This window comes from Ambystoma mexicanum, chromosome 12 (genome assembly GCF_040938575.1).
Source record: "Ambystoma mexicanum isolate Mex_15411 chromosome 12, UKY_AmexF1_1, whole genome shotgun sequence".
In the NCBI taxonomy this organism is placed as follows: domain Eukaryota; kingdom Metazoa; phylum Chordata; class Amphibia; order Caudata; family Ambystomatidae; genus Ambystoma; species Ambystoma mexicanum.
This window is the reverse complement of record NC_090936.1, coordinates 375,372,551-375,399,948: the sequence shown is the minus strand read 5'-3', so window position 1 is coordinate 375,399,948 and position 27,398 is coordinate 375,372,551. Positions and strand designations below refer to the sequence as shown.

The window sequence follows — 27,398 nt, the reverse complement described above, 5'->3', positions numbered from 1 at the left end:
AAAAATCTAGCATTTTCCCGCTGGGCAGCTATATGGGAACCCCTGTGAAACGATCACCGGTACTACAAATACCATGGGCAGTTGGGTCTTTTAGATACCTTGGGATAGACGTGTATCACACGGCAGAGGAGGACCATAGACAACACCGAGGTGGCCATGGTGAATATTGAGAAATGTATGAAGTTCTGGGTGAAGCTGCCCCTAGCAATGATGGGACGAGGTGCTATGCTGAAGATGGTGGTCCTACCTAGGCTCCTGCATTACTTTAGTAATATTCCATACATGATACCTAAGAAGTTTTTTGCTAAATTGAACAGCATGTGTAGGGACTTCCTGTGGCATGGTACCCGAAACAGAGTGGCACTATGGAAGCTGCAAAACTTATGAAAAAGGGGGGATCAAGATGCCTAATTTTGAGGTTTATTACGTAGCAAACCAGCTGCAATATGTGACCAAATGGCACTCAGACGAAGCGACCCCTGAATTAAGGTTGTTTGAGCACGATTGCGCCCCATTTTACTTAAGAGAAATGATCTGGCTGCCTGAGTCAGAAATGAGAGCGCCCTAGGATGATGGTGCTTGGGTGGAAAGTGTGGAGTCGGGCATGCCGGATGATGGAGGACCCATTCCCATGCTCCCCGCAGGTACCGCTGGTTGCATTGGCAGGGGGGGATAGGCAGCTGAGGGCGATAATTAAGACCCACTGGGAATCGGTGGGATTAGCAACATTAGGGGACATCTGGCAAGAGGGGGTTATTAAGGATTTCGAAGTGCTGGGGGAAGAAACGGGGTTACATACGGGCCAATATATTACATATCACAGAATGGTACAGAGAATTCGGGAAACATGGCCTGAAACAGTATTGGCGGAAGAGCCAGATGCTGTCATGGGGGTTATATATGATGTATCGGAAGGGGGGCATGAGATTTCTAGACTATATGAGATGATGATGACTAAGGTCGGGAAGGAGCTGACACAATTGAGACTAGACTGGGAAGCGGAAGTAGGAGTCCCGATAGAGGATGTGGGAACGGGCCCTGGGATACCACAGGAAGGTGCCAAGGAATGCAAGACTGAAACAAATACAATTGTATATAACGCACAGAGCATACATGACACCTCTGAGGATATCAAGGTTTGAAAATGCTGGACGACAAGCATGTCCCAAATGTGACATAGAAAGGCTAACATGACATTTTCTGGTCATGCCCAGTAATTGAGCGTTTTTGGGGAGAAGTGGCACAGAAAGTAGCGGACAGAGGGGTAAAGATCATCATAGACACTGCCTGGGCCTGCTTGCTGGGTGGGTTTCCCAGATCACAGAAACTTAAACATGTCGGGAAGCTGAAAGATCTGGCATATGTGCTTGCAAAACAAAGGATTGCCATGGGATGGAAGACATGTCATAAGCCACGGGTGGAGGTATGGTGGAGAGAGTTGCAGAAATGGGCGGAGGCTGAAACGATGGTGTGGCAAGAGGCGAGCAATACAGGGGGGGGGGGGAGGCGGGAACCCTGATGGCATGGAAATCATTAGTAGCAGAATTGTTTGGAGCATTACAAGTCCCGACAGAATCCACGGGCAGCAAGACCCTGCCATGTGCAACAGATATAGATTTAGAGGAATAAAATAGGCTCATACAGGGGGGTAGGATGGGGGGAGCAGTGACCATGATTATGTGTTTCACAATTGAACTGTTGTAAAATGCACTGCGTGTTTGGTTTGTATTGTTGTTTGGTTTAGTAATCGATAAAACTTGTTAAAAAGAAAAAAAAACAGTCAGAGTAGTTACGGGAATGGATGAAGGTTTGCACGAAACACAAGAAGGGGTAAACAAATGTTTTTTCGAATATTACAAGCGCTTATATGGAGAAACCTCAGAATGTGACAAAGCAGAGATACAGGAAGCACTGTCCGAGATTAGTCTACCTAAGCTAAGTGCGGAAGAACGAGACAGATTAGAGGTCCCCATTACGATAGAGGAATGGAGTACGTGATTAAAGAACTGCCGACGGGCAAAGTCCCAGGAGCCGATGGGGTCCCAAGTGAATTTTATAAAGAATACTAGACAGATATCCCAACTCCATTGCGAGAAATGCTTAATGAATCACTAGAAACGGGCAGATTGCCCGGATCCTTAAGGGAGTCGTTGATAGTTCCCCTTCTGAACCCAAATAAGCAAGATACGGACCGTGGCTCGTATAGACCCCTGTTACTGTTGAACCAGGACGGGAAGATCCTCACAGCAGTGATGGCACTCAAACTGATCATAGCTAAACTTATACATTCAGACCAGGCAGGATATGTTCTGCATAGGAATATCACTATTAATCTGCGTAGATTACAGCACGTGATAAGATTGTACTCAAGACAATGTACAGCAATGTGTGGTGGCATCATTGGATGCAGTCAAGGCGTTCGATTCGGTCAGATGGCCATGGCTACTGTCGGTGTTGGAAAGGTTTGGTATGGGACCGACATATTAAATGGGTACGACTTGTATACCGAACCAGTAGCTTGAGTCAAAACAGGGACAATCATTTCAGAACAACGGCAGTTAAGTAAGGGTACAAGACAGGGGTGCCCGTGGTCCCCGATGCTCTTTATTTTGGCATTGGAGCCACTTGTGGTTTATTTGCAGGATGAGTACGGGGAAGCAGGGATAGATCCAACGGGAGGAAGGCTTTTGCTCTCATTGAACGCAGACTATATGCTTCTTTACCTGCAACACCCAGAGACAAATTCACAATATATTCTAGATGTGATGGAGTGATACGCTGTTTGATCAAGCAAAACAATTTATCCACAAAAGTAGAGTCTGTTTCCATTGGGAGGGTACATTGGAAAGTCAGGACGTATGCAGCTGGTGTTGCCGATTAAATGGGAATTGGACTAATTCCATTATTTGGGGGTGAACATCTATCATGATCCTCAGACAGAACACATACAGAACATGGTGAAAGGAATGAACGGAATTGAAAACTCCATATCCTTCTGGGCTAGATTGCCACTATCCATGATGGGAAGAGCAGCGCTGCTGAAGATGGTGGTACTCCTGAGACTACTTCATTTTTTCACAAATGTCCCATTTGCGATACTGAGGTCGGTCTGCAATAAACTACATAGTATATGCAAGAACTTCCTGTGGCATAACTCGAGGTGCTGGGTGGCATTCTGGAAGCTCCAGAATACGTACGAGTGAGGAGGTATAAAACTACCCAACTTTGAAGTATATTTCATGGCTAGCCAGTTGCAATTTGTAGCTAAATGATTATCGGATGCACAGAGGCACGAGTCGCGGCTGTTGCAAACAACAAAGGCCCAGTTCTTTCTAAACTAAATTATATGGACAAGGGACTCGCACACAACAGACTCCCCCACGTTGATGAGCTTGGGGCGTTTAATGTGGTGTAGAGCATGCCAGTTGATGGGGAACAGTGCACCATATCCCCCGCAGGTTCTGCTGGTGGCATTAGAAGGGATGAGTGATCACCTGAAGTTGAGTGTGAGGAAATATAGGGGTGGCGACAGTAGGAGATCTTATAAAGGAGGGTGTGTCTAAAGTGTTTGGGGAGTTGAGAGGAACCAGGAGTGCATCTGTACGCCATCCTGTTGAGTAATTTGTAATTTGAGACGCAGGTGGCTGGAGACAACAGCTCTGTTGCAGATAGATGATATGATTGAGACATTTTATGTTGTGTCGGGGGGTGGGCACAAAGTTTCGCGGATATATGAGCTGGTAATGTCTAACGGTGGGGAGGGAGTTGGGGCAGACGAGACAACAATGGGAGGCAGACCTGGGAGTACCAATGTCAGATACGGTGTGGAAAAGAGCTATGGTGTATCACAAAAAGGTATCCAGGAATACAAGGCTACAACAGATTAAACTATATATAACCCATAGAGCATATTTAACCCAGACTAGAATAGTAAAATATAGCCAAGCAGCAATACAAGCATACCCGAAGTGGGGAGGTGGAGGCAGATTTGGTCCATATGTTCTGGACCTGCACAGAGATAGGTAGATTCTGGGAGGAAGTGGCTCAAGCATTAGCAAAAGCGGATATCACCTAGGACATTGGAACCCCCCCTGGCCTGTTCGCTGGGGTGTTTTGCAAGGCCTAAGAGCGTAGCCTGTGAGTAAACTGAGGGATCTGGCATACATATTAGCGAAGCGAAACGCAGTATAGCGATGGGATGGAAAGCGCTGACAAGGCTTCTGGTGCAAGTATGGTGGAGGGACCTGCTAAAATGGGCAAATGCGGAAACTGGCGTGGTAAGAAGCACTAAGCAGGAACTTGGACCAGGAAGTGGGATGGAAGCTTGTAGACAGTTGATAACGGATCTGGCTGGCTCCACACTGGAGGGCAGAGTGTCGGTATCCAGCCCTGTGCAGAAGGGTGCGGAGGTCAGAGTGATTGATGAGCGGTAAACAGTAAAGAGATGACTTATGTGATGTCAAGTAGGCCTGGGCAAGGGTGGGGGGGTTTTAGGGGTGGGGAATAAGGGGTTCAACAGACTAAAGATTTACTGCGATATGATGTATACAGTGATGCACTGTCTGTAAATTGTTGTGGTGTATTAAAAAATAAATTAAAAAAAAACCCTTGGCACACCGTTATGCTTCTGTTCTCCTTGGTAATCTCTTGACTTTGCCACAACGTTTTTTCCACACAACTCACCGCGTGGTGTTTACTCTCTTCCACCATCGTGTTTCTACAGTACTCATAAGTCACTTGCTTTTCACTTTGTTCAACAAATTCTTCATTTGCTTTTAAGTGCTCATCACTTGCTTTTTCACATGGTTCATAAATGCTCAGTTCATAAATGCTCATTACTTGTTTTTCATACTTGGTTTTCACTCGGTTTGCAGGTGGTTCATAACGTTCCTTTAGTTCAGTATTGAATATCACTTGCTTTACATTCAAACGCATTCATAACAAATTGCAGCTTGCTAGATAGTCAAAACCCCTCAAAATGGGTTCAACAACCCACTTTCACTGGTGTCAGTTAGCTCTGCATTATCATATGCCCATTTACGGCCCCGGTATAAGTGTTCCCTTTATTCCACTCACTGGTATGTGGTCGCTCCTCCAGGCATTCATTCTCTCTCTCCAGCTACTTTTTGCTCTGCGTACACTTTTCGGGAGCCCGGCGAGCAGCGCTTGCCTTCTTTGAACGTCGCTGCTTTCTGTTGGCAGCTCCCCTCTTCCCTAGCAGACGCTACCGGCGGCCTGTATTGCTTGGGAGCCTTCAGAGCCCCACAGCTCCAGCTTTGAGCACAAGGCAAAGGAGGCTGCAGATCTCTGGGCCCGCTCAGGCCCAGGCGCCACTTTTTCCATTCTGTAGCACCCAGCGTTCTTCCCGCCGGCCCCTCTCCTACCTGCTCCACCATCAGCCGTGTCCTGTCCTAAAGGTAGCCTTCTCCCAGGCCAGTTGCTCCTAGGCAGGTGGTTTCTCCTCTGCTGGCGGTCCCACCTTTTATGCACCTGCAGCCTGTTGTCTGGTTGCAGGTGCAAGTCCTTGGTTTCAATTACCTGACCATAATTACTTCCATTTGCTGGACATGCCTGACTCGGAGGATATAAGGCAAGGGCATAGGCTACCCCTCCCTTAGACACTGGTCAGTATTCGTGGTGGTGCACCTAGCAGTACAGATATAACAAATAGTCTGTTAATCAGGTGCTTGTTTTAGACTGGTAAAAACCTCAATTTATTAGAAATATAATCAAAGTAAAAGTAAAAAATACAAGTAAAAATCAATCACATTGATTACAATATCCTCAACTCATACAATTATTTCATAGTTGGTTCATACATCAGTTGTTTGGAGTTAGTAACATTTGACTACGGTGCATTGTTTTACTACAGCACACTCTTTCAAGGGTGTGAAAAACAAGTAATGAGCATTTATGAACTGAGCATTTATGAACCATGTGAAAAAGCAAGTGATGAGCAAATACAAATGAAGAGTATTGTTGAACAAAGTGAAAAGCAAGTGATGAGTTTTATGAGTACTGTGGAAACATGGTGCTGGAATGTTGACGAAGTTGAACTGGAACGGTTTTTAAAAGTCAAAAGATTTGAACTGCATCTAGGTTTTGAAGCTGGAAGAGCCAACGTCCTTGGGAAGGGAACCCAGAGACCTTTTGGAAATATTTTGAACTTGGTGAAGCTGGAAAGTAAGGCAGGAGCTGGAAGACGCTCAAACTTTATTTGAAACACTTTCTTTTGTTGCTGACATCCCTACACATTGTTCCTTTAGTTGTGAGGGAAAGTCTAGGTTTTGCACACAGTTGTACAGACCCGAATGACATGCCTAACTCTTTCAAAAGTGTACTGTAGTAAAACAATGCACCGTAGTCGAATGTTACTAACACCACACAATTGATGTATGAACCAACCATGAAATAATTGTATGAGTTGAGGATATTTTAATCAATGTGATTGTTTTTACTTTTACTCTGATTGTACTGCTAGCTGCACCACCACGAATACTGACTAGTGTCTAAGGGTGGGGTAGCTTATGTCCTTGCCTTATATCCTCATAGAATCGTTCCTCATGACAACAAAACCCTGCGAAAACAAAAAATAGGGCACCTATCCCGTTTTTTCTTATCCACATGCCTGACTCTTGTAATGGTACTCCTAGGCAGTCCTCTTACTCGTCCCAGTCCCAGAGTGGTGGGGTGTGCATAAAAGAAAGAAGAAATGACTGCCAATAGCCTGTGAAGGCAGGGGGAGAGTAGGGTTTATTCGTACAATGGAAAGGAGGAATACCATGTCTCAACCCAAGACATCTCCCCACTCACTGAGCTCCCACCACCCAGATGATCCTCCTTTGCATCTCCACCTCCAGGGTCGGGATCCAAACGCAATGGTCTTTCCGCAGCCACATGAGAAGAGGATCCAGGGGGAGTAGATGTGAGGAAGCCCTCAAGTGCCTCACAATGGTTTGACGCTTCTTTCGAATAGTGAGAGTGTCCTTTAAATTTAGGCAATCGCTGGGCAAGTATGATAAAATCTGGAGCAATTCTATGTCAAGAACGGAGGCTCACATTATGCTTCTCTTTCTTTATTGAACATATAAAAAGATGCTCAGCAGCAAAATATTTTCTGCACCTGAGCATGGAAAGGTAAACATAACACAAGCAAACCACCATAAAAATAGAACTTTAGTTCAAGTAACAGTCTCTGAAGAAGAAAAACTCCATTACCCAGGAGCCTTACTCCAAGAACAAGTAGGTCATCAAAACATGTGACCTCAGTTCACCAATAACAGTGTAGTTGTCCCTCCAAATAGACAGAAGATAAAGAAAGCGGAAGTTGCATCGCCACTCACAGCAAGAGATAAGTACTCTATCTTCTTAAATTGTATTTCCGCGATTATTTGCTAATGTATTTCATAAAATAATTTAATATATGAATTGAATAGAATTATTTTTTATTAATAAGGTAATTGGGCTTGATGTCTTGTAACATCTGTTTTAAACGTTAGTTTTCGCTTCAATACCATGCGATTATCATAATAGCTCCGTTTTTGCTTTTGCTTTCACCGCAGGATCTTCTGTTTATCTCGTTTTCCGACGCCGGCTGTTTCCTGCTGGTGTCTGAGAACTTTCAGGGAGATTCAGAGCCTTCACATTCCTCCGCGCAGCTCATTTGTGCATATTTTTTATATTTGATTATATTTCATATCGACGTCCGCTTCGCGGTCTGTGCTCACCTCCCTGACCCGGGTCAGGTCTTCCGAGGCCGGGGAGGCTACGCGAAGCCTCGCAGTGGAGGCAGTAACACCGCGGGGCAACCAGAGGGAGCGCCGGACAACCCGGTCGGTCCTTTTCTCTGCTGCTGGCGCTCGCGGCTCTCCTTTTCGTTCAGCATTGCAACAGATTAGCGAACGCGAGCGCCAGCAGTGTTTCTCTCAGCTCTACAGTAGAACATAAACCCTCATAATATTTTTTTTTTTTTTAAAAAGGAGGAATTATGAATTAAGAGGGGAAAGGATAGTAGTGTTCTACACACACTCCCTCTTCAGGTGATTGTAGTGGGCGTGATAGAAGGTGTCTGCTGGCCCACTGAAGAAAAGAAAAAAAAAAGCATTAGAAAGGTGCTTATGAAATTTTACATTCAGCATTATGGCAGCTCAGTACTCCCCTCAGGCAGACCAGGATTGGTCGGAGGAGGAGGAGGTCTATCAGATTGAAGAAAAGGTACAGGGAACTTTTTGGTAAAATCACTCTTAAACCGCCGCGACTGGAAATCCATAAGCCAAACTTGGCAGTGTCGCAATGGTGCGTGCAGGGAAATTGAGACGCTGAGTTCCCCCACTCCGGTAATAAAAAGTGAGACAAGAACTGCACACATCCATGTTACTGCACCACGGTTTGATTTCAATAACCAGAGTTAGTTCATGTGTAAAAGTTATCAATTTATTGCTAGCCCTTTGAGATAACACGTGTTTCGGCACAAACCATGTGCCTTCCTCAGATCAGGGCAATGTTTTCATTGGCTGAATTTTCAGCTATGCATTAACGTAGTTGAGGAATGAGTCCCATTGGACTCGTCTGAAGGTTCCAGAATTCCTCACGCGCGTTGGCTTGGCTTGATTCCAGGGAAGGTGGCTCTAACTCCGGAGTTAGACTCCAAAATGATCACCTTTCTGGGAAAGAATGTCAAAGATCCAAGGAAGGGTATCGATCGTGCCTGAAAGTCCTGCCAGGACAGAGTCCTGACGTCACTGGTCCCCTCGCGAAAATAATGGACCTTGCTGAAGCGGCCATTGATTCTGGTGACGCCATTGATCCAGTAATTCTTTCAGGTTGGGCTCAACGAGCACTGTCCTGGGAAATGCCAGCTGCGCCATATCGGCCGAGAGCCGGAAGGGCATCCTCTTCAAGATTTATGCTAAACTGGGAGAGTTAGCAGATACTGAATCAGGAGCACCTGCCCAAGGCTTGCTTTTCAGCAATCCCTTCATGAAAGAAACGTAAAAGTTTGTTGGCACCTTTACAGCCTAGGACAAGGCTCAAGCTTCCAACAAAAGGATCTTCTCTACCAACATTTTTTGCCAGATGAGGCAGCGGTCGCTCCTCCAGCCGCTTCTCATTTGTTAGAATACCTCAACACTCCAGGGACCAGTACAACACTCGGCAAGACCGCTCGGACACCTTCCCGTCAAGAGGGCGAGGGAGAGGTTGTGGCTGGAGAAGAGGAGCAAGACACCCAGCCCAGAAACAATCCACAGGTCAGTGTACCCATAGCCGCGCCCGCGCCGCAAACGCCCATAGGAGGGAGATTAGCTCTCTTTGCGCGATCATGGGATTCCTTGTCAGGAGACGCCTGGGTCAGGGACGCACTCGTGGCCTGTATTTAGAATATTTCGCTCAGCTCTTTCAGACCCGTCGCCTGACTCGATAATGTCAGAAGCGGACGAGGCAGCGCTAGACAGCGAAATTTGCAGCTTATACCTGAAACAGGCGATTCGTCCCTGCTCAAGCCAGGGCGGCTTCTTCAGCCCCATATTCCTGGTTCACAGCAAGCAGAAGGTACGCCCAGTGATAAATCTAAGGGCTCTCAACGACTTCATTGTCTACCGCCATTTCAAGATGGAAGGTTTTCACGTGCTCAGGGACATCCTGAGACTGAACGACTGGCGCACGTAAGCTACCTGAGGTTCTCCTGGAGAAACAGAGACTGGGAGTGCACGAGTTTACCTTTCGTGCTTTCCTCAGCACCTTGGGCCTTTACCAAACAAGGCCTGTGGTAGCTTGTTTAAGGGAACAGGGCATCAGACTAATCGTCTAACTAGACATTATCTTCATGGCTCATTCTCAAGCACTGGTAAAACAAGATGCCAAGCTTGCCATAGACCTACTAGTGTCTCGGCTGCCTAATAAACTTGGGGAAATCGATCCTCTATCCCATCCAAGAATCTGGAATTTCTTGGGTTCGTGGTGGATACTCAAATTTCCCAGCTCTGTCTCCAAGTAGGCAAGATTCACTCGACCAGACGGAAGATTCGCAGACTTCTGCTGAGAAACCTTACATCTCTTTGAGAACTAGCAAGAGTAATAAGCTTCCTATCCTCTTCTATCCAAGCAATTTTTCCCGGTCCTCTTCATTACCAGGCATTGGAGAGGCTGAAAGGTCAGCACCTGAAACGGAGTCTCTCCTACTCTCAGCACCTGACACTCTTCGCCCTCCGTGAGAACAGAACTCAACTGGTGGCTCATGCACGTGGAAGCCTGGAACGGCAGAGCCATCTTCGGATCCACCCCAGATATTGCCATCGAATCGGACGCCAGCTGCTCCGGTTGGGCAGCGAGATGCGGTTCAGTCGCCACGGAAGGACTTGGTCTCCTCAGGAATTGGAAATGCATATAAACTGCATATAAACTGCCTGGGGCTCCGCGCAGGCTCTTTTGCGGTGCGCTCCTTTGCCAGAGGCAGAGCGAGTTGCTGTATCTTGCTAAAGATGAACATTTCTGCAGTAAGGTACATCAATCATCTGGGTGGCACCAAATCAAGGTCTCTAGCAGAGTTAGCTAAAGACTATTGGCATTTCTGTCTGGAGAATTGGATCTCCTTCACGGCGGAGTTTCTTCCAGGTCTCAGAAACGTGGTAGTGGACTCCCACTCCTGTCATTCTACAGACTTCAGATATTGGAGGCTCAACAGGTCCAATGTCCAAGGATCTCTTCGCGTCTCACCTCAACACCCAGCTACTAGAGTTTTACAGCTGGAGGCCAGACCCAGCAGCAGCTGTGACAGACTCATTTCTGCAACATTGGACTCGGGGTATTCATTACGCCTTTCCCCCTTTCCCCATGATAGTGAGGACCCTGGAGAAGGCCTGTCAGTGTAACGCTTACCTTGACTCTGCGGGGACACGCACTTGGAACTACTTCACACTGACTCTTCTTAGCTAGCGATGTTTCTACTCTCTACTACTACTTCTATGACAAGGTTTTCCTATATAAAGCATAGAAAATTCCTTAGTGTGTGGAAGTGGACTATAATTGAAAACACAGCAACAACGTTCTTATTACCATTAGCATGCAAGACACTGTCCCTCTTCTTTAGTTGTCTTTACCTTGTATTCTTTTTGGGTGAGCTCTCCATCCTGCATCTGTGCAGGGGCTCTTGTCCTGTAGTGTGAACGTCCCGTCAAGGTCTTCTTATGGCAGGGTATGAGATGCGCTACTCTTGGTATGGACATATATGTATTGCAGGGCAGCCAGTGACTATAGCGCTAAAACAGGGAATGCCACAGAAAACAATGAGGAAAAAATACCAGCAAGGAAGTGGAATCCCCCCCCATACAATTTTGAGTGGATGACTGAATAGGAAATCCCAATTCCTAAAGGGAGTGAGTCGATAACACCAAGGCTACGAGTGACCTGGAATGTTCAAACGAATGACTGCAAAATGTTCATAGTAAGACCAGGAAGAGCTGCTGAAAGCCACAGAGTGCTGCACAATGAAAAAATGGGGAATGGCTACACCATCACCTAAAGCCCAGTGGAGACCCACTAGTGATTAAGAACAGGACATCTAAAAATGTGATTGGGAGTAAGCCCGGAGCATGAACGTGACTCCGGGCACAATGCACACATTAACTGCGCTTCACAGAGGCAACTGTAAACATTTCAAACATAACGCGTAACAACTGATGTGTTAAACATAACATCTACGTCAGAAAAATGCTGTGAGGAAACAAGATACTTGCGGTAGGGTGCCTCTTAACAGGAAAAGTGCGTATTGAAAGGACAACACTAGCCGTGACTGGAAAACGGAAAATCTTTGGTGACTGACACTTGTGGCAAAATAAGCTGTAAATGGGACAAGGAATACTATGGTGTACTGAAAGAATAATCACTAGGGAACTAAGGGCAAAAATGTACAGAGAAGACTTGAACTGTAGACTGGACTGTGGTAAGCGTTAACTGTACGCAGAAAGACGCGAAGCGCGGAGCACTCGAGGGGAGGGGCTTACATAGGAACAGAATGAGAACGTCTAGACCTACACTGCAACCAACCAGGGATCAACTTGGCGGCCATGTTTGACAGTCAGGAAGTATCCGTCTATGCCTTCCCATTAACCTGTGCTGCTTTCCCATTATCCAGGAACGGTAAGTAGAGGACTAATTCCTTTCAGAGGCAATTGGAGGGACTTTTTCAGTGATCATGACAGTCAGGAACGTGCAGAGCTGGTTCTTATAGCCCTGGTCTGAACCTATCAGACCTGGTATCCAGTTCTTCTGGAACTTTATTCTGATTTTCCAATCCTTCTACCCCAGTTTCCAGATCTCCTATTGGATCCGGCAGGGCAATGTCACCCCCCCTTCTCCTCAGCAGATCTCCGATCCTGGCAGCCTGGAGAATTTCAGGTCAAGATGGAGAGTTCCTGGCATGTCGCGCATGGCAGTCAGCCTCATCGAGGAGAGCAGGGACCCTGCTACTTATGAGGTACTCTTGGAGCACCTGGAAGACCTGGTGCCGGAACAGAGGGCTCCATCCAGTTTCAGCACCTATAGAGGTAATCCTGAATTTCCTAGCCTCATTGGCCGGAAAGGGTCTTGCCTACAGGACAGTCAATGCCTACCGTGCGGCAATTTCTGCCGGCCACGACCTCATTGAGGGGGTTCTGGTCGAAGAACACCACCTCGTTTGCAGGTTACTCAAGGGTATTAGGCTTACAGTGCCGCCTCTGTCCCGCTATGACAAGCTTTGGGATGTTAACAAGGTGCTCAATCTATTTCGGTCATGGCCCCATAATCAGGAGCCATCCCGTGCTGCTCTGTCTGGCAAACTTACTACACTCCTCTGCCTGGTTTCCTGCAGGAAGGTCTCCGACGTCAGAGCTCTCAATCTAGCGGGCAGGACTTTTTCTCCTGATGGTATCGTTTTACATATACACAGGAGGACGAAATGCAACTCTAGGGTGATTTCTTACCCAGCTTTTAGTGAGCAGCCCAAGCTTTGTTTAGTCAGATGCCTGAAGGTTTATGAGGAAGTAACAGCCTCTCTTAGAACCTCTCCTAATAGCCAGTTATTGATAGCACTGCGTAAACCGCAGCAAAGCTGTTTCCGTCCTGACACTGGCACGCTGAGTGCATTGGACTCTAACGCAGGCAGGAATAGATGCTCTTCGCTTTGGTGTCCACTCAGAGGTGCCATGGCTTACAAAGCCTTTCAGGTCGGCGTTTGTTTGGAGGACACCATGAAAATGGCGGATTGGGAAGGCGAGTCCATTTTTAAGCAATTCTACCTGAAACCGGCAGAGCAGCCTGTATCCATTGTGGTAAGTAAGCTTTAAACAAGCATAATGTGAGCCTCCGGTCTCGACAGAATAAAGATTTTCCATAATAACTTACTCAAAAGTCTTAATTCTATTAAACACATGGAGGCGAGCATTATCCCACCCGTTTAGAGAAATACTAGCGCAAGATACGCTTAAGTACATTTGTCCAATATCGTTGCATTTGCTCGAACTCTTTTCTACAAGTTGTGTACTCTTATAATAACACATGGGTTTCTCTCCCACCCTCGCAAGAGGAATAGAGTTGTCATATACCACAAGTAACTAGCTATTTCTGTCTCCTTTCGATAGTGCCTGCAGATAAGTCCACCTGATCTTCGGATCTACTCGGATTACAATTGGTTGACTCCTCAAGTTACAGCCTTCTTTGCATGGTTTGGACGGCCAAGTTCGCAGCCTTGAAAGAGGAAGTTACATCATCTTCTGTCTATTTGGAGGGACGACGACACGGTTATTGGTGAACTGAGGTCACATGTTTTGATGACCTACTTGTTGGACTAAGGCTCCTGGGTAATGCAGTTTTTCTTCTTCAGAGACTGTTACTTGGACTAAAGTTCTATTTTTATGGTTTTGTTATTTTACTGCACCTCGTGTTATGCTTACCTTTCCTTGCTTAGGTGCAGAAAATATCTTGCTGCTGAATTTCTTTTTATATGTTCAATAAAGAAAGGGAAGCATAATGCATGCCTATGTGTCTTTAATAGAATTAAAACTTTCTAATAAGTTATTATGGAAAATCTTTATTCTTGTGTATGTTTTATCATGCCCCCTACCCTATGCTTTTTTTCCTCTTTTCACTCCTGTATTTTCTCTCTATTGTTGTTTTGTCATCATCTTGGTGATTGAAAAACCAATAAACAAAAAAAAGTAAGAAAATCAGAAGAAGCGTTGTTCCAAGAATTGAAGAACAATGCAAGCACAGTTCTTTAGGGGTCCCCTTACAATTCCACCGCCTTAGGGGAAGCCTAGGAGGTGGATATCAATGAACATAACTCCACCAATCACAACCAGGCAACGGAGAGGTAGAGTTAGGACTTTGCGCTTGTTAAACCTTATTGGGATGGGGGTAAAAACAGGTATGTAAACATATCCCCTGTACTCAGATTATGTTAGAAACAGTTTAAGACTACAGAATCTGCTGGGCCCACTTCCTGTATTGGTTCGTTGGAGGGGACATAGGGCCCAGCAGTGCAGATGTCACTTTCAGCATCAGGATCAAGTTCAGCTAGCAGGCGGGTCGGCGCTCTGGCAAGACTGTTCCTGTGACTGGAGCCCTGGACGACACTGGTATGACGAGAAGACCAACATGAAGCAGACTACCACATGGGACCTTCAGGAAACAGCGATGAACACTAAGATCAGGCGGTGGAAGGTGACCTTCGTGGCAGAGACAAAACCAGCTTGGCCTGCAAGATCCCTTTTTCCTGCTGGAGGCCTGCAAATGCAGAGCAAGGCAGCTTTCTGCACTGAGAGACTACAGAGTCCTATTACAAACTCGGGAGGATGACTGATCCATCAAAGTAGCCCAAGAAGGTCAGTCTACAGGGTAGTCCCGAGACACTTCAGATGGCTTCAAAAGGTAGGATCCTTGAACAGGGGTTAAGAGATTGAAGTATCGATGAAGGCCTTCAGGAGATCAGATAAAGGAGCATGGCTTTGCCAGGACTTTGCTGGCGGCAATGTTGGTTGGCTGCAACACCGTTCCACGGATCTTTAGAAGGATGCTTGTCTTTTGAAGGGGTCTTAAGGAATGGCTGTATGAGTCGTCCTCTTATCCTAAATTCGAGCCGAGTCACTCCTGAGGGCACTTATGGCAATGATATTCACCAAAATGGCAGTGGGTGTTCAATCATGAAAAGCCTTCAGCCACCACATCACCCAGCAACAGACACACTTTGGCCATGATTTGGATTGGGACAGAGACAGTCCTACACCCACACTTAAAACCAAAAATATGCATCCCTGCTTTGCCACGAAAGTCAAGGGTTTACCCAGAAAAGGGCTTGCCATATATGGCATATGAGAGGCCAAGAAGAATGCGCAGACAAGATGGCCAAAGGGCAGGGTGCAAACGAGTCACACTGTGGTTTTAAAGTATATGGTATTCTAAATGGCATTATGCAGTAAAATGTAAGAGTGTACTAAAGAAAGGTTGAGAAAAGAAATGTTGAAAAGTATCTAATGCCACCAACCAGTCTTGGACACATCGAACAAGTAACAGAAATGTTACTTAAAACAAAAGATAAATGGATATAAAGTACCCCCGCTGCTCCTCACTGTAAGGTGACGGGTGCAGCTTAAAAAGAACAAGGAATTTCATAATGTGTGACAGAGCACCCTTGCACTGATAGCCACAGGGACTGATCAGTTCCCCCAAAAATAGATGAGCTAAACAAGCATTGACAATGCCAACAGTGTGTGCTTTTGTGTAGGCATGAGAAATGCACTTGCCAGGCACTGCCATAGTGGTATTAACTGGCCATTGATGGTAGCAGGTGCAAATGGTGCAGGTAACCGTGCATCGAATAGCAATACCTGACAAATACTTGTACGCAAGCCCAAACTGTTGGCTTTGTCAATGCTCGTTTTTGACAGAACTACTATGAAGGACATGCATAGTGCAACTCCAATTAAGTCATTAACTCTCAGAAGACTGCTTTGAAAAAACACTTCCAGGCACTTTGTGTGCAAAGGTTTATGGTAAGGCTTGATTAAAGCGAGCTCAAAGAGTTCCCATCAGGTGGTGTTTTGGGAGAGGGGCAGGAATTAGCATGGCCATTCAACGTGTGAGAAAATAACCAAACAACGCCTACAAGCGTGTCTCTGCTCATATGCCATTTCTCCCAATCTGTACTCTAATGCAATAGTTTTGGCTTATTGGTGGTGCCAAAGCGCCAGCTAATAGCCCAAACTAAAAATGGAAAAAAGGCAGGGTAAAAACTAAAGCAAAGCATTGGGGGGAGTGGGTTGCATAGAGGTCTATAGAGTAAAAAGAGCAAAAATAAATTCTTAATAAGCAAAGATCAACTTCACTTTACATGTAAAATTGACAGCACGCAGGACAGGTGACTAGTTTATCACAATATGCTTGAAGCATGGAAAACATGTTACAACATATGAGCAGCAGATTTATGCACCAGTTACAATGTGTGAATCAAGGAAATGAGCAGCTTTACATATAGTATATTTTCTTAGTACAAATAAATCCGCACAAAACATGCACCCAGTGCTTCTAGGTCTGCAGATAACACGGGGGAACGCAGTCCTCTGACTGCACGGCTGGGAGTAGTTTCTTACCTGTAACTCCATTTCTCCAGTATTGGTATCTTTCATGGATTCACATGCTGTGAATATTCCGTCGTCAGGCTGGGAACCTCGATCACTTTAACATAGCATTTTCCTATGGAAAACTTCGGCACTTTAGTGTCCTATCAACGTCCTTTTTGAGTGCTTTAGTCCCCACCAATAGGACGTAGGGTATAAATAACCCCGCCCCCGTGGCTTCCCTTCAGATTTTTACCTCCAAAGTAGAGGGAACCCGAACCAGGTTTGCCTACAGGGGCGGCCGGAGGGCGCATTTGAATCCATGAAAGATCCCAACGATGGAGAAATGGGGTTACAGGTAAGAAACTTATCCCTTCTCCAGCATTGGCTCTTTCATGGATTAACATGCTGTGAATAGATTAAATAGCAGTATCAATCATGCATGGTGGAGTGTAAACGCAAACTAATACAGAAACAGAATCACATACATGAGACAAATAAACCCATCCAGTGATCAAGTTAAAAAAACACACCCCGAAGCTGCGGGGCTTACCTTATTCAAATAGGCGTTGCAGGACCACCCGTCCCACCTGCACATCCCCATGCTGCTGCCCCAGACAGTAATGCCGGGTAAAGGAATGCGGCACCGCCCATGAGGCCGCCTGGCAAATGTCCACCAGCGGAATCCCAGACCATAATGCCGCCGAAGCCGTAGACCTCGTTGAGTGTGCGTTCGGAGTCCTTCCCAAAGGCTTCCCAGCTTTACTGTGGCAGAACGAGATAGCAGAGGACACCCAACGAGAAAGTCCTTGTTTGGAGATTTGCCTGTCCCTTGATGGACAGCCTATAAGCCACAAATAGTTTAGATTTTCTGAAATCACGAGTACGATTCAAATAAAACCTCAACGCCCTCTCTACGTCCAGTGAATGCTGAGTCCGTTTTGCAGGCGTGGATGCTGAAGCAAAAAACGAGGGCAAAACAATAGAAGAGAGTTTGTGAAATGACGTTGGCACTTTGGGGATAAAGTGCGGATTGGTGGCCAAAACAACCTTGTCCTTCAAGAATCTCAAGTATGGGGGGGGGTCTACAACCAATGCTTGCAACTCCGATATCTGTCTGGCCGAAGTAATTCCCACCAGAAAAGCCACCTTCAATAACAGACTGCAAAGGAGTCATCGACAGCGGCTCAAAAAGCGGTCTCATCAGACCCGACAGTACCACATTAAGGCTCCACACCGGCGCAAACTTCTTGACCGGAGGAAAAGTACCAACAACCCCTTCAAGAAATGCTTGACTAGGCAATCACTAAACGGAGGATCCGCGAGCCGCATGCCGCCTCTGAGTAAATCTAGAAATCGCCGCCAAGTGTACCTTTATGGAGGATTAACGCCAGGCCCCTTTCTGCCAACTGCAACAGGTAGGGGAGAAACTGTTCTGGGGAAATGTTCAAAGGATCCACCCCCGGCTGACCATAACACCACACACAAAACTGTTTCCATTTACATGCATAGGAGACATTCGTGGATGGTGCTCTTGTCCCCTCCAAAATTCGGTGACAGTCACAGGAAAGCCTTGGCAGGCCAAACTGAGTAGTCAGGAGCCAAGCCGTCAGGCTGAGAGACCCCAGATTGTGGTGCCACACAGCGCCCCTGTCCTGAGACAGAAGGTCCGGCGTTGGCTTCAACTGAATCGGTTCCGCCACCGACAGTTGAAGGAGATTTGAGAACCATGGCTGCCTGGCCCAGAACAGAGCCACCAGAATCACACGGCATGGGTATCTCCGAATCCATTGGAGGGTCCGTTGGATGAGCGAAAATGGAGGCAATGCATACACGAACCAGCCCATCCATGGGAACGAGAACTCATCCCGCAGAGACTCGGGGTGAGCCCACCTGCTGGCAAACTCCCTCCAGCGTTGCAAAGAGATCCAATGGCGGATGGCCCCACTTCCGGAAGATCATGGAAACCTGCTGCTCCTTCAGGTGCCATTCGTGCACTCTCAGCAGATGAGAAGCCACAATGCCAATTTCATGCAAAAGAGCACAATGCCAAAGTTCCTGTGCTTCCCTCGACAGCACCATGAACAAATGTGTACCGCCCCCCCCCCCCCGTTTCCTGAGATAAAACATTTTGGTGGTATTGTCTGTCACCACCGAACCACGTATGCATGGCAAAAACGCCTTGAAGGCCCAATGTACTCTTCTCAACTCACGCACATTGATGTGGAACCGAGATTCCTCCCGAGACCACAGGCCTTGAACTTGCGAGCCACCTAGATGTACCCCCCCCCCATCCTGTCTGAGAGGCATCCGCCACAATCTTAAATTGGAACTCCGGCTCCAGCAACGCCATGCCACGAACCAGATTGTCCGAGCACTTCCACCAGCCAAGAACTTCCACCAGAGGGCGGTTGATCACCAGCTTGTCGGACCAAGAGCCGCGACTGAGCCCAGCGGTCTGAGAAACTCTTGCATCAGTCTCATGAAGAGACGACAGTTTGGCAGCAGTGGAATGCATGACGTCATGGCCCCCAGCAGCGACATGTAGGTCTGGACCGACACCCTTGTACCGATCTTCCACTCGGCCGCCCTTTGCAGGAGCTTTAGGACCCTTTCGCCTGAGGGCTTCACAAGTCCCAGTCAAGTCTGAAATTCCGCCCCCAGAAACACCAAGTCCTTGGAAGGCATCTGTTAGGAAAGATTTCATATTGTATGTAATTTTCCCTCCATGTGGCAACCCCCAAACTTTTTGCTGCTGTTTTACACCCTGATCTAGACTTTGCCAGAGAAGCGCAGCCTTCCGCTGCACTCCTCTGGGCTTTCGCTCAATTCTTATGGGGAAACTGACATGCCCTTAAGACAGTCAGTACTGGGAGACTTAGTTTCCCTTAGTCTTTTCTCATGTTGCAGCTTTTGTGCAACATGAAACAAGAGTGCACTGTAACTTACTTTACCGCGCTCTTGGGTCTTTAGTCATTCCAAAGGCCCTAGAACCTCTCGCTGGACTTATTATGAACTGTGCAAGTGTGTCAAAGACAGGACTGGTGGCAGCTATCGTTTCTCTTGTGTTTTCAACCCTTTTTTTGCCATGTTATCCGCACTTACCGCGTTTGGCACACATGAGTGGCCTGGCTCCAAAATGGCCATGCCACGAGGTTCTTTGTCCTGTCCTCTGACCGTCTTGCCCCTTCACCTTCCCCAGGTCGAGCCGACCCGGGTCCATCCTTATTTGGTCATGCACTTTCCCGTGAAACCCAACGCTTTTGCGGGCTTCTGCATGCCTTGTGTGTGCCTCCAGGATGTGGGCTGGGAGGTCTGTTCCCAATACACATCCTGGGTGCCAGAGAGTCTGGAGTGTCCTGAATGCCTTGGACCACCGTGGTCTGAGATAGGTCCACATTTGGAGTGAGCGTTTGTGAGCAGATCTACCATTGGGTCCTCTCGGTTTTGGCGTGAAGGGAACTTTGGATAAGAAAACACCACTGCCAGGTCGATCTGAGTTCACACCGAACAAGGGATAAGGAGCCAAGTATCCTGCAACAAGAAGCCTAGTCAAGGAACTGCTGGTGACCCGCTGAAGGTTTGGCACCCTGAACTGCTAGTCCTGCGAGACCCCTCTGCATCTGATCGTCCTAGAAGGTCTGCGAAGGCACTTCGACCCATTGGAATAGTGGGATCAACTACTCCTGGCACCTTCATCAAACCATGCAAGTAAGCCTCTTGGGAAGTGTCCCTGGGCCAACCAGTGGGCTGACCAGCTTACGCAGGACGCTTTGCTCCGTCACCACCGCCGTTTCGGAGAAGCCCTCGAAACTTGGTCTACTGCTTGCTCTGCGTTCACGGCACCCTCACACCGAATTTCGTACACTTGGCATTCCCAGGTCTGAAGTGAGACGAGTGCACCCGGACCAGAGTAAACGCGGTTGCTGCGTTGCCCTACTGCGGTAACAACCTGTGCACGTTAGCTGCATTTGGGACACCCTCGACCCTGCATCCTGCTACACAGAATCTACATGGTGGCGAGATGTCCAAAGATTACCCTGTTGAAAGAAACTAGGCTGGCCTTCTGAACCTCTGTCCCTCCAGGTCAGACTTCAGAAATGCATCTTAACCATCTGCCTGCACATTCAACACTCCCAGCAGATGAGAAGCCACAATGCCGATTTCATGCAACAGAGCCCAATGCCAAAGTTCCTGTACTTCCCTCGACAGCTCCCTGAAATGTATCCCCCCCCCCCCCCCCCGTTTCCTGAGATAAAAAATTGTGGTGGTATTGTCTGTCAACACACGAACCACGTATGCGTGGCAGAAACGACTTGAGGGCCCAATGTACTCTTCTCAACTCGAGCACATTAATGTACCAATCTTCCACTCGGCCGCCCTTTGCAGGAGCTTCAGGACCCGTTCGCCTGAGGGCTTCACAAGTCCCAGTCAAGTCTGAAATTCCGCCCCCAGAAAGTCCTTGGAAGGCGTCCGAAATGATTTCTCGAAGTTTATGGCGAATCCCAGTTGTTGCAACAACTGCATGGTAGCTCCGAGACTTTCCTGCAGCTCCCCTGGCAACAAACCTCTCACCAGCCAGTCGTCCAGCTACGGGTATACGTGATGACCCTCCCGTCTGAGACACGCTGCCTCTGGTACCAGACATTTTGTAAATGCCCTGGGGGACTTTAAACCAAACAGGAGTACCCGAAACGGGTATTTATTTTCTCCTACGACAAACCACAGAAAATTGCGGTGCCGTCGCCGCATGGGAATGTGAAAGTATGCGTCCTGTAAATTCAACGATGCCAGAAACTCGTCCGGCTGTACTGACTGGATGACTTCCTGAAGAGTGAGCATTTTGAACTTCAGGCATTGCAGTCTTGTTCAACGCCTGAAGATCCAGGATGTGTCGCCACTTGCCGTTGGGTTTCTTCACCACAAAGTAACGGCAATAAACCCCTTGGCCTCTCTCTCCGCCTCCGGAACCAGTTCTATAGCCCCTTTCTGCAGCATAAGAACTACCTCCTGCCGCAGGATGTGAAGATGTGGTTGCAAGGCATACACCGGCGGAATGGAAACCGGGGAACACTTGAACTCCAGCGAGTGGCCCAGACGCACTGTGTCCAACACCAAACGAACCGATGTAATTTTGCACCACTCGTCCACGTGCATCGCCACTGCTCCCTAACAGATCGTCCTGAAGGCAGTGGTTTAGCCTGCCTCCCCTTAGAGGTGGAGGACTCCAAACCCCTTTTCCGCTCAGCCTGAAAGTCCCAACTCTTCTGCGCCGACTGCGCAGATTTCCGATACCCCTGAGAGGAATAACTTGACCGACCGTAACCCTGGTCCCTGGTGAAAGCAAACCGGGCATTACCAGAAACCCCCCGGAATGGGCAAAAGGAGCACCCACTCTGTAAAGCCACTAATGACTTAGCAGTCTGTGTCTTCCTTCCTCCCTTTGAGGGCCTCATCGATTTTCCCCCCAAACAAATGCTCCCCTTCACAGGGCATGTCGATAACTTTATAATGCACCTCCGGTCGAAAGTCAGTGCACTTTAGCCAGGCTCGGAGACAAAGCACTACCCCATTGTTAATCTGCTTAAAGCCGGACTCCACCAGGTCAATGGCAATATTTATACTGTGATTGCAAGCTTCCTCCCCTTTCATGCACCAATAGCATGGCGGTCTTGTGGTGCTCCACCGGCAGATGTTCCAAAATAGGCGCCAGCCTATGCCACATCTCACAATCATAGCGTGCCATTATCGCTAAGGAATTTGCCGCTTTCACCATCGTCGCCCCAACAGTCAAACCCTTCTTGCCAAAGGAATCCTGTCGCCTTGCTTTACTGTCCGGAGGAGTAACACCGCCGACACCACAGACTCAGGATTGGACTGCGACACTAAGCACTTCGGGGTAGATTCTGGGGCTTTGAACTTTTTCTCCAGTCTATCTTTGACAGCCGGCTCCGGAAATGGATCGCGCACCGTTGCAGGCCCTCCTGCCACATGTGGTCCAGAAGAGGCACGGAGAATACAGCTTTCCATCTCTTGCCCATGTGATCGAACAGGAAGCACTCCTTCCGGTCTTCCTCAGTTGTCAACCCAAACTCCACACACGCCTTAGCCATCATGGCATGGAACGCCCCAACATCATCAGGAGGGGAAGGCTGCGCTGGACTGAGGCTGTTCCACCTCCCGATCCGTGTCCCACGCATCATCCCTTGTTGGCAAGAGTGTCCCGCGGAACACTGTCCGCCTCCAACTCTGCAGTTTGCCCTCCTCAGAGTACGATCGTGGACGATCTTCTCTCATCGGCAGTGGCACCGGCAACCCAGCCAGGGGAGATCTGCGTGGAGGAACACCAGGATCTTCCATGATAGGCCCCACCGGGACCACATTCAGAGGGGGTAACCTCGCATCCAGCTGGCCCAACGACGATTGCAGCGTCGACAGAACTTGGAGCGACAACAGACTGCGGGCTCACCAGTGGGTAACTAGCAGGACCAGCTCCCACTACCACTGACGATGGCCCAACACTTTGCAATCCCAAAGCCGATGGCCCCAATTCAGGCTCCCGGTCGTCGTGCACCTCTGAGGACACTGAAAAACCTGCCGTCTCCTGATGTTGAATGGTGTCAGGCAGAAGCGAGTCAAAGGCGGAAAACTGCCATGCCCTACTCGTCAGCAACAATCTTTCCGTGTCCATCCTCGTGGACGAGAAAAGCATTGATCCTTTATCAAATACCGTTGACAACAGAATTGTAGATTGAAGAGCAACCGTCGACTTCGGGGCTACTGTGGATGAGGTCGTAGTTGGAACCACCAACTGCGGTGTAGATTTCACCGGAGACCCGCCTGCTTGGCAGCGCTGGACCGGTGTTTAGAGAACTCCCTGCTAGAGGATGAATTGTGATGGTCCCCTGAAGGAGAGCTTCAATGACGAGTCCTCCTTGGCCAAGCCCTTCTCCTGTGCCGTCGACTTCTCGGGCCTACCACCAGACCCTCAGGAATGGTCCGACCGACCATGCTTAGAAGAAGCACCCTTCGGCAGCTGCTAACTCAAAGAAGACCTCATGCTCTTCCCAACCTCCGACGCAGGTGCTGGACGAGGTTTCTTAGTTTCTCCGGACCGACCCCACCTCCGAGGCTGGGTATGTGCCCTCATTAAGCCAACAGACCAGCCGCCGATTGCGGTCCTTAAGAGTCTTTTGCAAGAACCCTCGACAAATCTCGCAAGTGTCTGGCGAGTGATGGGGGTAAAGGGAGTAGAGGCAATCCAAATGCCTGTCACCCTCATACACCTTCAACCCACAAGTCGCACAGGGCCAGAAAAGAGACTTCTTCGGAGCCCCAGAAGCCATCTCAATACTCAAATAGCACACGCACGTGCAACACGACGAACACGAGGTGATCCCAACAGTTTGGAGATGGTTGAAATCTGAAGGGAAGCCGCAGGGGTGAGGCTTTTTATACCCTACATCCTATTGGTGGGGCCTAAAGCACCCAAAAGGACATTGATAGGACACTAAAGTGTCGAAGTTTTCCATCGGAAAACGCTAGGTTGAAGTGACAGGTTCCCAGCCTGACGACGTGGGACCATTCACAGCATGTGAATCCATGAAAGATCCAATGCAGGAGAAATAAACATACCCACTCTTGAAAACTGCGCCAAAAACAGGATGCCAGCATTGCGTAATTGTGCAAAAAGGGGATCAATCACAGCTTAGACTAACGAATGCCACTTCATTTAGCAGAAACCACAATCATTTGGGCCATTTTTAGGTTCTGCTTTAGCCACTTTAAGTCCATCCAGATGGTGACTTCAGTCAAGGAAGTGGAAGGGATTAGCAAGGGTCATCATTGGGAATACTTGGAAAGAGATTTGACATTCATAAACGCACTGAGGGTATTGCAAACAAGGCTTCCAGAAGATCTCAGCCAGCAGTCCAACTGTGAACAATAGAGGAAAGCGACTCAAACTCAGGAACCCAATGGGATGAAATAAGCCATCGAAAGGAAAACGGATGCTCTACAGTTTGACCCCCATACCACTCATATGCTAAGTCATGAGAAGAGCTTTCTCTGAAATGAAATCCCAATGGGACAACTGGAAGAAAGTAGGCAACGATCCTTTGCTAACCATGGCTTCTGTTAAAATGTGGTATAACATTGACATTCTTGGTGCATTGGCTACAATGACAAAATGTTAACACTGATAATATTGCTTTTATTAATAATTGCTATACTTTTAGCAGTCATGAGCTGTATGGTTCTAATGAATTTTAATATTGTGATAGGAGTCATTTTGTATGATTAATTTACTTGTATACTGTATAAAAGATCATGATGATCATAATACATTTAATAAATTATGTAACAAACTGAAATAGTTTGCCTCCATACACGTAATATAATTGCAGGTTAAAGACAATAGAAATACAAATTAAGTTGTTAGTCAATTGCTATCATGCAAATACTACAATTCAATGCATTTATAGTAACCACTAAGTGCACCAAGAACAGGGGCTTTTGGAACAAAAACAAGTTCCGAAGAAAACGTTGGGCATTAGGTCTGCTAAACAATCCAGTGTCTCTTCATGTGATGCCTACTGATGAGCAAGGAGTGCCAAAGAGTGTCCATCCTAACCAAGTGGGTTCTTCCTCTAGCATGGACATGACAATTAAGGGAGAACTGAAGAATTTTATTGAATAAAAATACCTTATCTGAGAGGGGGCAGAGAAGAGTCTAGTTTGAAATAAACAAATTAAGATAAGCAGGATTTAAATGCACCACGTTTTACAATTAGTAACCAGTGCCAGGAGGACAGAACTGGAAAATAGGTTCTTGACGTTTAGAGCAAATTACACATTTTTCTGCACTGACAGAGATATGCAGACATGCTATAGTAAACTTTACAATCACAGTCAATTCTGAAAGAAAATATCTGAGAAATGAAGGGCTGGGCATTCACCGATCAAAAATCCAATCAAATAACTGTGCAAAGTCCAAGAAGCAAAAGTACGCAGGAGGGCTTCAAATTACTGAGCAATGAAGAGAGCCGCAAAGACAACAGTCACATGAAGGAGATGACTAGATCTCCTCAAAGGCTACCAAACAAATATTGGGTATTGATGTGATGGGTTAAGTATAATGGGCAAATTTGGACATTTAGTGGACAAGTAATTATTTCATTGATGCCCCTCAGCAGTGAACCAATTTCATAGCTTGAAGTAGAGAATTCCAAAAGCAGCAAGATTACCTTTAATAGAAAGCCAAGTTGAGTGTGCCAAGGAGAACAGCTCAGAATGGATTATCTTGTGAATGAGATTTAGCCCAAACTCCAAGTTTGGGAAGAATGACAATACATAGTCTGTGGAAGCATTTATTCACTAGTCTGGGGAACCAAATAGAACATGTGCCCAGAGTCTGAGCCATAATCAGCAAGTTAAGTCAATGAGTATTCAACAAGGCAATCAAACTCTTGAATTCAGTAAGTTGTTTGTAGATCTTGACAATGCATCTAGCGGAAACAAGCTAAACCTCTATGCTGAAACATCCATGACTTTGAACTGAAAATAAATGGTCAATCGTGCCACTTAAGGAAAAATGAATATTCGTTTTACGACAAGGCCTAAAAAGTAGGAGTTGAGCCCTTTAATGGCCAAAGTGTTCAGAAATAATCTGGTTAAAGGTTAAAAATAAGATGCTCAAAATGGCCGACAGATAAAAATGTTTATGGCGGACATCACTTGCATGCTAACTGATCCTAAACACTGGAGTGAGGCGGCGAGCACTAGGACAAATAGATCACTGCACTTATCATGGTGTTTATAATGTGTAGATCCTGCTGCTGGTTGTTGGGTGCTTAGGGTACAGTGGCTCTTCTGTCCCGTTTTGTACTAAGAAAAAGTGTTGGTAGAACCACGTACGCTCAGGTGCTGGACATCAGATATCGTGACCAGTTAAGTTGCATGTATGTAGCAAGCAAATAAGTCTCGTCACTTCTGTTGAAAGAAAGTGCTGGTTTATTAGCATAGAAAGCCGGACACGTGTTTCGATGATGAAAGGGTCTTTATGAAGGCGGTTATTGTAAGGTTCTGAGCCACCATGCCCGCTCACCTTATTTGCAGAGGCGTCGCTGGCCCTCTCGCTTGCTACATGGCAGAATCACCATTCTGGAGCCCTCTACCGAGACCCCAAGCTCAGAACCTTAGAATAACCGCCCTGATAAAGATTTGGTCAAAACACGTGTCGGCACGTTCTATGCTAATAAACCAGCACCCTAATTCAACAGAAGTGACAAGACTTCATTTGCTTGCTACATACACACAACTTAATTGTCACGCTATCCGATGTCCAGCGCCTGAGTTCTTATCCACCATTTTCTTATAATCCTAAAAATGTTATTTACATAAAACCAATACATATGAAGTGTTTTTTGCTGCTCTTTTACTAAGAAGACAGTTCTAAAACAAAAGCTGATGATGGGTTAACACATTTATTTTGTTGCCAAGTACCAGTGACTTGAGAAACTGATGGGACAATAGAGAGCATAAAAGCTGAATATATCCAACGTTATGCACTGCTAATTTGAAATGTAGAGGACCTTGGTTAAATCTGCAGCTGAGCCCTGATACTGCAAAAGTCATGCTGCTTACATACAAAAATGCAAACAAATATTGTTGATCAGGATAATGTAGAACAGTTTCTATTTTTCAGAATTCTAACCATCAGAAGAAAATGGCTTCTACATGCTTCCTAACTACACACATTTCTTAAATGTTTCCCTTCAACATTATAATTTTGCTTACTGTTCCAACTAT

General features: G+C 46.9%; 1 protein-coding gene across 3 annotated transcripts in view; it reads right to left on the bottom strand.

Moving 5' to 3' along the window:
* Positions 1–27,398, bottom strand: part of TULP3 (TUB like protein 3) — a 1,058,170-nt gene that overhangs the window by 570,039 nt on the left and 460,733 nt on the right. The window lies entirely within an intron of this gene.